We start from the raw sequence: 12987 nt of genomic DNA, 5'->3' as shown, positions 1-12987 counted from the left end.
GATACATGCTATAGGGAGGCTACATTTTTCATGGGTATCCTTTTAAGCAGGATGACATTTGGGTACTGCCCTTGTTAGGGCAGGAGATATACAGGGGCACGACAAGGAGATTTAGACCCTAAGATCCCCCTCCATAACTATATATATATCTTTTTAACCTGCTGGTGCGGTTTATTTCCAAAGAATAAGCCGGAAAAAAACGAAATGAGAAGGAAATACTCATATGGGTGAGATTGAACCAAAACCCTTTTTTACTTGAGCACTGGTTATTTTGAGCACTTAGATTTCTTTATGCTGTTTATGTATTTTAAAGGTTTATTAAATGTTATGTTTTAGTATTTATTGAGGCTGACCATGCTGTATTGCAACTATCGGATTAGTAATGGATATCATCCGTGTGTCCTCAGTGTGCACGTGTGCGAGATGTTTTGCAGCCCGTGGTGCTGTTAAAAAGTGGACATGTCAGTATTTTGCCCACATGGCCTGTGGAAACACTAAGGTTATGTTTCCACGTTCAGGAAACGCTGCGTGTTTGACGCTGCGCAGAGCCGCAGCGTCAAACACGCAGAGTCCAGATGTTACAGCATATTGGAGGGGATTTTATGAAATCCTGTCTCCACTATGCGTGGTAACACTCACCCGGCGGCCCTGCGATTCCCGACATACGGCACGTCTTTTAAGATCGCAGCATGTCTGTTTACCTTGCGGCGACGCTGCACCGCCGCAAGGTAAAACACATGGCCCTATGTGTGGGGTGCGATGATGCCGGATGTGTGCAAAGAACACATCCGGAATCATCGCGTCACAGAAGGGGGCGGAGCGGGTATGCGGCTCCGTCCAAACCGCCGGCCATCCTGAAGGTGGACACATACCCTAAAATGTGCACAGACCCATTCAGTTGAATGCGTATACGTGTGTAAGTGTCTCTGGTACATGTGAAAACTGTCACTACACATGCGGGACACACTGACGTCTGAAAGAGACCTAAAAAAAACTCCCCAAAAACTCATCATGGGCAGGTAGCTTAGTAAGGGCATAAAATTTGAAATTGAAAATTTTACAGAATTTGCATAAATAAATTTTATCAGCTTAAATTCACCACTAAATCTAAGTACAAAATGTCATGACAAAGTTATTACCATTTAAAGTGACAATGATCAGATTTGAAAAATGGGGTCTGGCAGTAAGGTGAAAACAGGTTTCAGCGGTAAGCAGTTAAAAATCCTTTTATGTATACAGCTTGACCCAGAGTTTCGCCCTTATGGCTTTGTCTAGAGAATTATTTTGTTGACTGTTGTGTACTGTGGAGGAACAGACTTATAAATAGAGACATCCATCTTGCAAACATCCCATCCCTGAATAGACTATTCGAACGTTTGACTCTGGTTTATCCTGTATAACGAAATCTGTATTATCTTATGTTTTGAGTGCTCCAATATATTTATCTGGCTGATCTACCCTGGCCAGAATTCTTTTTCTGTTCCTATGACAGCACACAAATTTCGAGTTGTTATTGTAAATAGAGGCAAAGCCTTGCTACATTGTGAACCTTACTAAGTGTGGTGTTAACAATTGTCAGTGTGATTTTACAGTGATTCACATGATAAATTATTGCAGGTTATAGCCTGAACAACTGCAGAGACAGAATTAACTTGGAGCAGATGGCCTGAAAGTCACTGATGTGTCAGAGCTGGACTGCAAACTGCTCTAACGTCTTGAGATGGAGCAACAGATAGCAGTTCTCTTGCAGTTTGCTAGCTGAAGGAAACAAGGAACCTCTGTTAAAAACAACTGTGTTCAACATTGGCACAATCCCAATAAACTTAAGATAGACCCATGGCAGCAGTCATAAGTGCTTACATACGGCTCTGGCAAAAATTACCACATCAAAATACTCTCATGGGCAGCCCAATCTCCGGACCTGAACCACATTGAAAACCTCTGGAATGTAATCAAGAGGATGATGGATAGTCAAAAGCCCTCAAACAAAGAAGAACTGCTTACATTTTTGCGCCAGAAGCAGTGTGAAAGACTGGTGGAAAGCATGCCAAGACGCATGAAAGCTGTGATTAAAAATCATGGTTATTCCACAAAATATTGATTTCTGAGCTCTTCCCGAGTTAAAACGTTAGTATTGTTGTTTCTAAATGATTATGAACTTGTTTTCTTTGCATTATTTGAGGTCTGAAAGCAATGTTTTGGTTTCTTTTAGTTTTGACCATTTTCTTTTTCAGAAAAAAAAATGTAAAATGTATTGCTTGGAAATTTGGAGACATGTTGTCAGAAGCTTATAGAATAAAAGAACAATTTACATTTTACTCAAAAATATACCTATAAAAAGAAAAATCAGACAAACTGAATATTTTGCAGTGGTCTCTTAATTTTTGCCAGAGCTGTAGGTTTTAAATGGGCTCTCAAAAATTAGACATAGCCAGGAAAAATGTATAGAAGTGTTTGTGGACTGACTTTCTATCTAGGACTCATTATAGATTTTTACCTCAGCATAAAAGATATGAAGGAGTTTTGCCTTATTCAATACTTATCATCTATCCATAGTTAAGGTAGTAAGTGATCACTGGGTATTTTAGCACTGGAACCCCCAGTGATCATAAGAAAGAGGGTGCTGAGTTGACTATATGAGTGGAGCGACTTTCAAACATACGCACTGACTCTTCTTCAAAGTCTACGTGATTGACAGGATAGCCAACTTTCTTTAGCCTGCAAAAATAATAAATAAAGCGGTAGTGTGCATCTTCAGTTGTATAAGAAAAATAAATAAGTATCCTCAACATTAAAAAAAATAACACGTTATGTTATCTCTTCAGACTCTCGAGGCCTGCAATATTGAAGATGCATGTTTCCTCTATTGTCTTTATGGAAAATACACTGCTCAAAAAAATAAAGGGAAGACTAAAATCCCACATCCTAGATATCACTGAATGAAATATTCCAGTTGTAAATCTTTATTTATTACATAGTGGAATGTGTTGAGAACAATAAAACCTAAAAATTATCAACGTAAATCACAACTAATATCCCACAGATGTCTGGGGTTGGACTGATGCTCAAAATCAAAGTGGAAAATGAAGTTTCAGGCTGATCCAACTTCAGTGGAAATGCCTCAAAACAAGGAAATGATGCTCAGCAGTGTGTGTGGCCTCCACGTGCCTGTATGACCACCCTACAATGCCTGGGCATGCTCCTGATGAGGTGGCGGATGGTCTCCTGAGGGATCTCCTCCCAGACCTGGACTAAAGCATCCGTCAACTCCTGGACAGTCTGTGGTGCAATGTGACGTTGGTGGATGGTGCGAGACATGATGTCCCAAATGTGATCAATCAGATTCAGGTCTGGGAAACAGACGGGCCAGTCAATAGCTTCAATGCCTTCATCTTGCAGGAACTGCTGACACACTCCCGCAACATGAGGTCTGGCATTGTCCTGCTTTAGGAGGAACCCAGGGCCTAACGCACCAGCATATGGTCTTACAAGAGGTCTGAGGATCTCATCTCTGTACTTAATGGCAGTCAGGCTACCTCTGGCAATCACATGGAGGGCTGTGCGGCCCTCCAAAGAAATGCCACCCAACACCATTACTGACCCACTGCCAAACCAGTCATGCTGAAGGATGTTGCAGGCAGCAAATGGCTCTCCACGGCATCTCCAGACTCTGTCACATGTGCTCCGTGTGAACCCGCTTTCATCTGTGAAGAGCACTGGGCGCCAGTGGAGAATTTGCCAATCCTGGTGTCCTGTGGCAAATTCCAAGCATCCTGCACGGTGTTGGCCTGTGAGCCCCCATCTGTGGACGTCGGGCACTCAGACCATCCCCATGGAGTCGGTTTCTAACAGTTTGTGCAAACACATGCACATTTGTGGCCTGCTGGACGTCATTTTTCAGGGCTCTGGCAGTGCTCCTCCTGTTCCTCCTTGCACAAAGGCTGAGGTAGCGGTCCTGCTGCTGGGATATTGCCCTCCTAAGGCCCCCCTCACGTCTCCTCGTGTACTGGCCTGTCTCCTGGTAGCGCTTCCAGCCTCAGGACACTACGCTAACAGACACAGCAAACCTTCTTGCCACAGCTCACATTGATGTGCCATCCTGGATGAGCTGCACTACCTGAGCCACTTGTGTGGGTTGTAGAGTCCGTCTCATGCTACCATGAGTGTGAAAGCACAGCCAACATTCAAAAGTGACCAAAACATCAGCCCGAAAGCATTGGCACTGAGATGTGGTCTGTGGTCCCCACCTGCAGAACCACTTCTTTATTGAGTGTGTCTTGATAATTGCCAATAATTTCCATCTGTTGTCTATTCCATTTGCACAACAGCATGTGAAATAGATTGTCAAACAGTGTTGCTTCCTAAGTGGACAGTTTGATTTCACAGAAGTTTTGATTTACTTGGAGTTATATTCTGTTGTTTAAGTGTTCCCTTTATTTTTTTGAACAGTGTACATTCAGCAAGATATCAGTGCATTGTCACAGAAGTGTGCATAAACTGTTTCATCCCCTTCCCTAGAATGTAGACTAACAGGAGAGCTGCAATAGAGCTTGATATGTCTGTGCAGTATGGCTAGATCGCCCTCCAGCAACTCTGTAAAGTTGTATTTAAATCTTTGCTCTCTGTATCCCATTCTGTCCAGCAAATCTCAAAAAAGTGAGCTGTAGAAAACAAGAAATGTCAGCCTGGTGTTTCTTCCTTAACCTCTTCCTGTCATGAGCTGTATCGTATATGTCGAGGGCCTCTAATTGCAGCCCTCAGGGTTAGCTCCCATTACTGCTGTTCAACCTCTTAGATAGTGCTGTCAATAAATTAAAATATCTTACAAAAATTCTCAATTCTGCGGTAAAATCTGTATTCAGTGAAGACAGATTTTTCCATTAATGAAATATGAGATGGCAAGCGCTTCTGATGAGATTCTATTTAGACAGGAGGGAGAGCCTCAGCCTTCCACATATAATCTTATCAGTACTAGCTCTCATCTATCTTAGTAATGGGAAAGTATCTTCACTGAATACAGGTTTTACCTCAGAATTGAGAATTTCGATAATGACTGATCAATTTTGGTAGAGAAGGAAGCAGATCTCTCTGATAAGATATATTACAAAGTTGGTTATTTTCATGTGTACTATTGATTTTATGAAATAAAAATTAAAGCAACGGTTACTCTTTAAATCACTCCCCTTTTCCTAATTGGAAAATAAAAATTATAAACCTATTTGATAGCACTTCATCCATAAAAGCCTAATCTTCCAAAATATCAAGTTATTTAAGCCATAAGGAAAAAGCTGCAAAAATAAATAAAAATGCCAGAATTCTGATTTTAAATAAAAATATAGCATTGCCATGATTTGACTTACCTCCAGAATCAAGTTAGCTTAGCAGGTGATTTTTAACACACACACTAATTGCCTTAAAACAATGGCAGAATTTCAGTAATTCATCTCATTGGTAAAATGGGAGAAAAAAAAGAAATGGCTCTATGAGAAAAGGGAGAGACAAAACTAAAGGGTAAAAATGAAAATAAAAAATAGAATGCAAAAAAAAGGATATCATCAAACTATTTCCTTACAATTGCTGCTGAAGAGCAATCAAGGCATGTACCAGATTGAGATTCAGTGGACCAAACAATTTCAGGCTGGACATCTAATGAGTCTAAATTATAAAATATACTGACTATCAGGGCCACCATCAGGGCATTACTGCCCTTACTGGCATATGGGGCCCGATGAGCAGAGGGGGCCCGCAGCAGGCCCCTTGTGTTCTGCTCACTGGGCCCGCAGCGGCAGGATTCTGCCGCTTCAGTAACTGATCGCATGTCCTCTGACACACACGATCAGTTAAAATTTGTTGCCGTGCAGGATATTCCTCCCGTACAGCAACAGCTAAGAGCCAAAGGCCGGTAGCTGACATCAGCACACACGTTGCTGACGTATGACGTCACTGTCATACACCGTAACGACGCTGCGTGCCTCAGCTGAATCGTAGGTGAGGACATCGCTGGAGCTCGTCCAGATAAGGAAAAACTTTTTTTTTTGTAAAGCCACGGCATGGGGCATATTATACCAGTATGGGGGTTCATTATACTACTATGGGGGGAAGGGAAAGGGGATGCATTATACTATGGGGTGCATTATATTATGTGGATGCTGCATTATACGATGGCTGCATTATACTGCTATGTGCATGCTCCATTATACTATGGAGTGCATTATACTCCTATGGGTACATTATAAAATGGGGCTGCTGCATTATACTATGGGGTGCATTATACTGCTATGGGTCTGCTGCATTATACTATGAGGTGCATTATACTCTTATGGGTGCATTATACTATGGGGCTGCTGCATTACACTATGGGTACATTATACTGCTATGGGGCTGCTGCATTATACTGCTATGGGGCTGCTGCATTATACTGTTATTGGGCTGCTGCATTATACTGCTATGGGGCTGCATTATACTCCTATGGGGGTGCATTATAGTACTATGGGGGTGCATTATACTATATATGACTATGGGTACATTATACTACTATGGCGGTGCATTATACTGCTATATATATCAATTATACTATTATGGATGACTATGTTACTGTGCAGGGTGACACGGTCACTTTTTTTCTTCATCTGGCGTAGTGTAGAGGTTGGGGAAAAATTGGGGAATGTGCTCAAGATAACTGTGTTATTTTCTGCAGAGACGAGTCCTGGCTGAAAGAAGTAATGGTGGCGTGTTCTGGATGAAGATGAAAAGCAAAGATGAAGGACTTCAACTAGCGACATCACCGGTGAGTCAGTGTGTTACCTGTACACTGACACTATACACTGTATACTATATACAGAGCTCCTGTGTATAATGTCACTGGTGATCACTTTATTACCTGTACACTGACACTATATACAGAGCTCCTGTGTATAATGTCACTGGTAATCACTGTATTACCTGTACACTGAAACTATATACAGATCTACTGTGTGTAATGTCACTGATCACTGTATTACCTGTACACTGAAACTATATACAGATCTACTGTGTATAATATCACTGGTGATCACTGTATTACCTGTACACTATATACAGAGCTCTTGTATATAATGTCACCGGTGATCACTGTATACGAGGTACAGATCTCCTGTGTATAATGGCACTTATGGTGATATTAGTATTGTGTTTTTTTATTTATGTGGTCTGGTCATGGTTTGGCAGTATTTGCTCCTTGTATGTAGTATTATTTGATCACTATATGGTGGTAATATGTGGTCTGGTCATGGTGTGGCGGTATTTGTTCCTTGTTTGTGATATTGTTGGTCATTTTAAAAATTGAAAAATAAATAAAAATATACCGAAATTGTATTGGATATTTTAACAAATGTTTAGTAAGTTACAGTAGAGTAGAGCCTGGCCAAAAGAGTCTACCTTGTCGTGGTGGCGAATTAAAATATCTTGTGGCCAAAACAAAAGCTGCTGGTTAGGCATGTGGTGATGGGAACTGTAAGGGTATGTGCACACGATGCGGATTCTGCTGCGGATTTTTCCGCTGCGGATTTGGAAAATCCGCAGTGCAAAACCGCTGCGGTTTTCACTGAGGATTTTCCTGCGGTTTCTTCTGCGGATTCCTCTGCGGGTTTTCAACAGAACTTTCCTATTGGTGCATGTTGATAACCGCTGAGGAATCCGCAGAAAGAAGTGACATGCTCCTTCTTTTTTTCCGCAGCGAATCCGTGCAGATTTTTCCGCATCGTGGGCACAGCGGTTTTTGTTTTCCATAGGGTAACATTGTACTGTACCCCGCATGGAAAACTGCTGCGGATCCGCAGCGTCAAATACGCTGCGGATCCGCAGCAAAAACCGCATCGTGTGCACGAAGCCTAAATGTGTGATTGGTGAGGATGTGGTGCAGAAGTGGAGTTTTTCCAAGAGAGGGCGGTGGGACTGTGGATGGTTCGAGGGGTGGAGCGTGGGCAGCTCTCAAGGGGGCCCCGAAAATTTAGCCAGTATGGGGCACGAGATTGCTAGTGGCAGCCCTGCTGACTATAAAGAATACATATTCACATATTCTATTAAGGTGGAAACTTAGTAGCATTGCCACCTAGTGCTAACCACATAAATAATATTGCGTTAAATGTTCTTCTGGCTATTGTAGCTCATCCTATTATGATTTGAAAACTGCTTTCCCCTCTCAAAATGTGTGACTGTGACATTCAGTCTATTAACATTGATGTGAGTCAGCATGGTCAGGCTAGAGTCATGTTTTCATGGAGGTCAAGAATGCTCTCTGGCTGTCTCCTTTGCCAAGCTATCCTATCAGATTACAAATAGGGTGTGAGTTGCCTCAAATCTTTTAAGCATCAACAAACCACCTACAACCTTAAAGCAGTTGGCCACTTCTTTTTTTTATTGATGGCCTGTTTTCCGAATAGACCATCAATATGTGCCGTTGATCAGCTGTTACTGTCCATGGCAGATAATTCTCCAGTGTTGTCAGGACAGAGTAGCTCCTTCATTTCCATAGTGGCCAATGCCAGGTACTGCAGATCCACCTCCTATTCAAATGAATGAATGAATAGGGGGTGGATCTGCAGTACCAGGCCTTGGCACTTTAGTTTTGACAGAGCTGCTTTGTTCTGGCAGCATCCAAGAACTTTTGGCTGGTGGCGAGACCAATCACACAGTTGATATCACGAGGAATCCTTAGTTTAAGGCCATGATCCCATGTAACGCAAATGTTGCATTTTTTTCTGAGCGGTAACTTCACTCTGGAAAACAGTTCAAGGAAAATAAATGTGATTTCATGAAAACTCATTCAACTGTGTGTTTAGGGATGATGAATTGTGTATTTTTTGTGTGTTTTTCTTCCTTTATAGTTTTCTATGCTGAAGTTGCTAAAGCACATGTAAAAAACATACCGTAGTTGCTTTTCTAAGAGCAAAACACTAGTGTTTCTGTACTTAAAACACTGTTAAACATGTTGCTTCAAATCCCTGACCAAAAGGGGAAACCAAAAGTACATAAGTGTGTCCAAAGCGCAGTAAAAAAAGCAGATTGCTATTTCTTATTTTGAAATAATCAGTGTTGTTGTGCTGCTGTGCACTGGCAGCCTTACACATTCACCCTCACATCGCAGGTAGCTTATCTCTTACATCCGGGAATATTCAGATAGAAATATGTTTCTTATGCAACTCAATGGTAGTTGTCAAAATGTTCACACAGCAGAGATTTTTACTTGCTACTTTTACTTTATCATCCAGACATTTTTGCACATTTTCATAGGATCTATCCATGATGCATCATTGTAAAAATGTGTAAATTGTGACTTCTGCCATAAAGGAGAGTGGAGTGCTATGCAGGCACATTTCTATTTTCTGCTTGTACAGTGAACAGCCTTTTGCTTTCACTACATATTCCCTAGACAAAGTATCAAGGAAGATTAATAGCAGGAAGATGGGTTAGAAGCAGAGCAATAAAAGTCTAAAAATAGCTCTGAGGATTGTTGCTCTGCAGCACAGTGACACAATAGCTTCTGGATTGTGAGCAGCCGCATTGTCCATCCTGGTTGGGGTGTCCACCCTAGAGCTGAATGTATTCTGCAACAATGGCTGGAACATGCGACCGCTCATGCATGCCGAGTCAAAACAAATGCTGGGGGAAGTTGTTTTCAGGTCATAACTTTTACATTTCAAAATAGAATATCAGCATCAATATTAATATTTTCTGAGTTGTGTTTTTTTTTTTAAATTCTAACCAGACACGTTAAAAATAGCAAGGTATTTGATCTCAAAAAGGGTTCTGAAGCCATATACAAAATTTGTGGATTAATCTATGCTCTCGTTCTAGAAAAGCTGGAATGAAATAGGAATGCGAGGTGACGTGCTGTGAAAATCTATTCCTGTTGATAGACGGCATACTAGAGTCCTCCGATCCGCACTGTGAGTCTATTGGCTGTACTGATTCTGGCCACAAATGTCTGTGATTAGATTGGAAAGGCAGGCTAGCAACAGCGAACTGCAGCCAATAATCGCTCCTGTGCCTGCAGAAATGACTCAGATAAATGACTTTCCCCATAAACACACAATCTTGCAATGTGCTTTGCATCTCTAATTACAGCACAAAGGATTAGGGGGAAAAACTAAATTCTGCAAGACAATCAGCAGAATGGTTTTAATTCTCATCAATGTTCATTGTGTCAGCAGGGCCGTATTTGTATTTCTGATAAAACATGCATAAAAGACGGCCACCTAGACAGAAGCCGCATCGTAAAAGAGTCCGAACACCTAGGAATAATCAGTAGTCATATTGACTTGTACAGTTATGTGCATTGGAAACCCATTTACTATTCGTATATTTCAGTAAGGCAAATTTACTAATACTGCTCACTTCTGTAATACTTGTAAAACTATTTATAAATCAATAGCAGCATTTTAAGAAAAGGAATCTGCTGTTTGACTTTCCAGGGTCCTTAACTACAACAGTGCCACCGTCAGGATAGACAATAACTATCTCCTCTGAAGGTACGCTAACCATATTTTTATATATATAGAACTTGACATTAGAAAATACATATTAATCTGATACTAAATTTCTGCAAGCCAATTGAATGATAATAATAATGTTGTTTTTATCTAAGCTGTGCGATTAGTGTTGAGGCATAGTTACAAAATAAAAATGTGATCATCAGTGTGAACAACTGTTAATCCAAATCATCAAGGCAGTACAGTGTTCTGGCCAAGTCACCCAAACTCTGTAAATTTTCCCTATAGAATTGCCTTACATGCAGAAAATCCACTGGTACATAATGCAATTTGAGGCCCTTTTCACACATCAGTGTTTCTGGTATTTGTGGTGTCATTTTTCACACGTATTTTACCAAGGGTAAGCCACAAAAGGTCATTGCTAAAGAAGCCGGCTGTTCAGAGTGCTGTATCCAAGCATGCTAATGTAAAGTTGAGTGGAAGGAAAAAGTGTAATAGAAAAAGGTGCACAAGCAATCGGGATAACCACAGTCTTGAAAGGATTGTTAAGGAATGGCTGTTCAAAAATTTGGGGGAGATTCACAAGGAGTGGACTGCTGCTGGAGTCATTGCTTCAAGAGCTACCACACACAGACATATCCAGGACATTGGCTACAAGTGTCGCATTCCTTGTGTCAAGCCACTCATGACCAATAGACAACGCCTTACCTGGAACAAGGAGAAAAAGAACTGGACTGTTGCACAATGGTCCAAGGTGTTTTCAGATGAAAGTAAATATTGCATTTCATTTGGAAATCAAGGTCCCAGAGTCTGGAGAAAGAGTGGAGAAGCACACTATCCAAGCTGCTTAAGGTCTAGTGTGAAGTTTCCACAGGAAATTTTAGAGCACTTCATGCTTCCCTCTGCTGACAAGCTTTTTGGAGATGGAAATTTCATTCTCCAGCAGTACTTGGCGCCTGTCCACACTGCCAAAAGTAGGAATACCTGGTTTAAAAACAACCGTATCACTATGCTTGATTGGCCAGCAAACTTGCCTGACCTTAACCAATAGAGAATCTATGTGGTATTGTCAAGAGGAAGATGAGACACCAGACCCAACAATGCAGACAAGCTAAAGGCTGCTATCAAAGTAACCTGGGCTTCCATAAAACCTCAGCAGTGCCACAGGCTGATCGCCTCCATGCCACGCCGCACTGATGCAGTATTTGATGCAAGAGGTGACCCGACCAAGTATTGAACATATGTTTCAGTAGGCCAACATTTCGGATTTTAAAATCATTTTTCAAGCTGGTGTTATAAAGCATTCTAATTTACTGAGATCATGACTTTTGGGTTTTCATTGGCTGTAAGCCATAATTCACAACATTAACAGAAATAAACACTTGAAATAGATCACTCTGTTTGTAATGACTCTGTATAATATGAGTTTCACTTTTTTATATTGAAGAACTGAAATAAATTAACTTTTTGATTATCTAATTTTGTGAGAAGCACCTGTATACATATAATTAGTGCTTTATCGTCTGTAGCTCAGTGTACATGTATTTTATTAATTAATACATTATTTTCTGGAAAACAAATAGTGTGGGGTGCCCTGAAATTTTATTAACCAGCCGAAGGAAAGTAGACAGCTGGGGGCAGATGTTTATAGCCTAGGAACGGGGTAATACCCATGGAGCTTCCCAGGCTATTAATATCAGTTCACAGCTGTATACTAAGCCTTTACTGGTTATTAAAATGGGGACCCCCCCAAAAAAACTATGTAGAGTCATCCTACAATTAATAACCAGCAAAGGTTAGGCTGACAGCTGCAGGCTGATATTAATAGCCTAGGAAGGGGCCATAGATATTGGCCCCATCCCAGACTGAAAACATCAGCTCTCAGCCACCCCAAAAATGGTGCATCCATAAGATGAGCCAATTCTGGCACTTAGCCTCGCTCTTCCCACTTGGCCTGGTGCGGTGGCAAGTGGGGTGATAGTATTGGGGTTGATGTCACGTTTGTTTTGTCAGGTGACATCAAGCCCAGGGGTTAGTAATGGAGAGGCATCTATAAGACACCCCATAGTCAAATTTGTGAAAAAAGTTGCACCCAGAATAACGTTCTTTATTTGAACAAATGACACAGACTCGTTTATTGACTCTAAATGAACAAAAATAGTTATACTCACCTTCCGCCCAATCCCCTGAAGTCAATGTCCCCTGTTAAAGAATTAAAATAATTAACAACTATATTCCTCATCTGTCCAATGAGAAGATAATAATCCAATTGTCCCACGACTCGTCTAGATCTACTACATCTAGATGACAGGCTGCATTGTTAAATGATGCGACTTTACAGCCTTCCATTCAGCAGAGACACTGAGCTGCGAATGCTTGCTCAGCTCTGTGCCTCACGGCGACTTGCTAAAGTTGAGCAGAGTTTGTATCCAATGAACTCATTTCAAATCACTGAAGTCACCACGAGACACTGCTCATGATCTAACTAACTTGCTAGAGCCTGGTGGCCCGGATGTCG

The 12987-nt window shown here is 41.2% G+C and overlaps 1 protein-coding gene across 2 annotated transcripts in view; it reads left to right on the top strand.

Annotated features, from left to right (window-relative positions):
• CDK19 (cyclin dependent kinase 19) overlaps positions 1 to 12987 on the top strand; it is a 367636-nt gene that overhangs the window by 43570 nt on the left and 311079 nt on the right. Inside the window, exon 3 of one of the 2 annotated variants that reach the window (XM_077289463.1) lies at positions 10452 to 10508. The exons of the other annotated variant lie outside the window; for it this stretch is intronic. The gene's annotated coding sequence lies outside the window, so the exon portion shown is untranslated. The remainder of the gene's footprint in view (positions 1 to 10451; positions 10509 to 12987) is intronic. 2 annotated transcript variants of the gene reach the window in all.

This window comes from Ranitomeya variabilis, chromosome 2, assembly GCF_051348905.1.
Source record: "Ranitomeya variabilis isolate aRanVar5 chromosome 2, aRanVar5.hap1, whole genome shotgun sequence".
Taxonomy (NCBI): domain Eukaryota; kingdom Metazoa; phylum Chordata; class Amphibia; order Anura; family Dendrobatidae; genus Ranitomeya; species Ranitomeya variabilis.
The sequence above is the reverse complement of the archived record's forward strand: the minus strand, read 5'-3'. Positions and strand labels throughout refer to the sequence as shown.